Source organism: Armigeres subalbatus, chromosome 3 (assembly GCF_024139115.2).
Source record: "Armigeres subalbatus isolate Guangzhou_Male chromosome 3, GZ_Asu_2, whole genome shotgun sequence".
In the NCBI taxonomy this organism is placed as follows: domain Eukaryota; kingdom Metazoa; phylum Arthropoda; class Insecta; order Diptera; family Culicidae; genus Armigeres; species Armigeres subalbatus.
Window position 1 is genome coordinate 171,341,764 of NC_085141.1, and position 3,451 is coordinate 171,345,214.

General features: G+C 35.4%; 1 protein-coding gene across 1 annotated transcript in view; it reads right to left on the reverse strand.

The window, feature by feature from the left end:
* The window catches only part of LOC134227035 (kinesin-like protein KIF3A), a 112,991-nt gene that overhangs the window by 21,221 nt on the left and 88,319 nt on the right, over positions 1–3,451 (reverse strand). The window lies entirely within an intron of this gene.

Here is a 3,451-nt window from a genome sequence, read left to right on the forward strand (position 1 = left end):
TCACTATCGCATGCTGCTCGATCGCATTCTGCTAACCTCACAGTATAAACATTCATGAATAGTGACATAGAATCTGTCCATTAAATTATTATTGGAAAGCTAATAACTGAGTTAAAAGGCTGGTCAAGTATTAGTGGGAATTTGAAGGCAAGAAGAAGTTAAGAGCGACTTTCGGGCTAAAAAGCACACATCCTTTTCTTTTTGCTTTTCTCGTAGAACAAAGTTCCCTCCAAAATCGAACTTTTTATAGAAGACTCAGAGACCCATGAATCCAACAAGTTGCAATCGACGGAGGACAAACCCTAGTTTATCACTATTGAAAATAATCTCAATCGGTTAGGGGAGAACGGTTCAAAATGCACCCCTGGGGCAAAATGGCCTCACTCATATAATCTGTTGTAGTACATTTATGAACGAATATTTCCATTACAATTCATAATTAGTTATCCATCATTGAGCTCTATTGAAAAAAATTAGCAAAATCCCTTCATATTCACTCAAATTTAACGATTTACTATTTTTCCACCACATCCGTAAGATTGTAGCTCAATCTTAAAAAACTTAATTTTTTTGAATAGGAGATCATTGTGGAATGTAGCGGGGTTTGTAAATTTTGCACCTATACGTTAAAATGGTTGAGTATTTTTGTTTATATAGGCAAAAACATCGAAAAAGCTTAAGGGGTGCATTTTGGACCGTTCTCCCCTACGTTCGGAAGTTATGAAAAAAATGTGTATCAAATCATATAAGGTTGGTTGCAGGATTGCCACATACACAGATTTTTCTGTATTTTACTGATTTTTGCGGCGAGGCTGTGACCAAGAATCTGTATATACAGACATACAGATTTTTGGAAAATATACAGATTTTACAGATTTCTTGAGGATTTTGGTACCAAAAATTATTGTAAACTACTTTTATGCTAATCTAAAATGATCTTATTAAAAGCCATTTTGAGATGACCAAAATAAAAAAAAGTGATCTCTGGTAGGTTTTGTTCTTAATTGGCAATTTATGATGATTTTGAAATTCGATCAGATTATGTTCCGGAAAATCTTGCTTAACTTTTCAAAAGTCCTAAGTAACATTTTTAATGAATTAATTTGAGTACTGCAATCAAAAACTTTCATATTGTTCTGTTGATCGCAATATTCAAATTAAATCACGAAAAAAAATGTTAATTGAGTCCTTTTGAAAAGTAAAGCGAGAAATGTTCTGATTATATTTTAATACATGTGGTCTCAAAAAATGCTCTAATTACAACACTAAAGAATCAGGTCTAACCATCATTGATCATATCTGAAATGCTTTGAAACAGTTTATCAGTGCTTCTTTTCAGGACTGAATATAGGACTGAGTCCAATAAAGTTGTTGTGCATATTGCTATAATTGATGGATTAAATATTAAACCTTGAGAAAGCAAACATTGTTGCTTGTATTCCTTTATATGTAATCCTTGGAAAAAAAATGTGTCAAAAATTTGCCTAATATTGACATGTCTGAATTGTAGTTCGGCATAGTATTTCCGGACTGTATCTTTTCAAAACTAACTTTATTAAAAACGATTTTGATTTGGTTCAGATGAATACAGATCTGCAATACAGATTTTTTGACTTGAGATACAGATATGAAGATTTTCAAAAGCAAAAATACAGATTTAAATGTGGCAACCCTGGTTGGTTGGTTGATTCGCTACTAAGCGTTTAAAGAAGCCGTAGGGTAGGCAAATATTTAGGATATGTATCACACTAAGGCGAAACCAAACGATTGAATCGAGAAAGGCACTATCATCGCTAGGTGGATTTATCTGGGTTTTAATCCTGTGGTCGCTCTTCAAATTTGGATTGCAGAACGCACGGATATTTGGAAGTTTTAGAAAATTCATTTTATAAACATTAAAATTTGACGATCTACCAACCGATGGCCAATTGCTGTATGCTTAATAATTTTCAGACGCAAACCGTAAGAAGTTTTCCAGAGCTGTTTCATTCTGGTTACAGAACTCATGTAGGTGACTGTTTCCGATCACTGCCTTATCTTCAGTTGCCAGGTCCTTTTGACGTAGTATACGTCCTTCGGGAAAACATAGGGGGATCATTCTGCAGAATCAAATTTGAGACCGTCACGAAAAGTGATCAGGAAGTATGGGCTAATAACTCAGCCATCTTCCAACCGATTTTGATGATCAATCGATCGACAAACTCTTTAAGATTTGCACAGCTTTTAAAAACAATTGAATAAAGGCGCTCAACTATTGAAAAATTGAATTTCGTCAGGCACTGTTGAAAACTTGTTATACACAGTTAATTGCCTACATTTCGGCTATTAGTCATCTGGCGCGTGAATTGATAATTCAACCTAATTCTACGTTGATTTTGCGGTCGTGCTACTGTGATACAACCTTCTACTTTTTACGCATTCAGATCTCCAATGATTATCACCTTATTTTTCATGTCATTGGGAAGGTTTACTTCTTCTTCATTGGCATTACATCCCCCACTGGGACATTACCGCCTCGCAGTGTTCATTGAGTTCTTCCATAGTAATTAACTTAACGAGTTAAGTCGATAAAGTTTCCAAACAGAAAATGCCACTTACCGCACGGCTAAGAAAGACCCCTAGGGAACAAGGGGAGGTTTACTATATATCTAAAGAGCCTCGAAAACTCTTGATTTTTCTTTTGTTACTCTGTTCTAATGTATGTTTAATAAGTTCCGACGCTGAGGTAGTTTCCTGTCATCCCCATTTGTTTGTTTCTTTCATGCTTTGTAGGAATGGTGCTATCTTCATATCTTCAATCATTTTTCTCAAATGTCCTAGATTTTCTAACGTGTCTGATAGAGAAGTTTTGTAATCTTCAAGGTATTTTGTATATGTTCAACTACTTGTCTCCGTAGATCCACAAGTTTCCTGTAGTGTTCTTCTGCTCCTATTTCCTCTTTGTAGATTTGGGGAGAATAGGCAATGCCGTTTCACCAACACTGCACATCCATCGTATATGAGTGAAGAATTTAAAGTGTGAAAATTCACATAAATAAAGGAAGAAAAAATTTTTTAGGAAAATGTTTCTAATTGGGTAGAATTACCAATGCTAACCTATAAATTCCTGAAGGTATATGCGAAGTGCATTGACCATAAGTAGAGCATGTTCAGTAAAACACCATTTACGCATTGGACAATAACATATCAATTATCGCAATTATGTAAATAGACTTCCCCTGTATTTCGTAGAATAACAATTCCTTTCAAATTACGCATTATTTATCAAAGTGACGATCATCTTAATCGCGACGAGACAGGTTGTTGTTCATTTGCGTTCATCTCATTGAGACAATCACTGTCCGACTCCGCGTGCGTACCACAGTCAACAAGTCCCACTACAAGCAGCTACAACACAGCTAAGACAAGTTCATGCAGCGAAGAGGAGAGAAGATTCCAAGCATGACCTCCC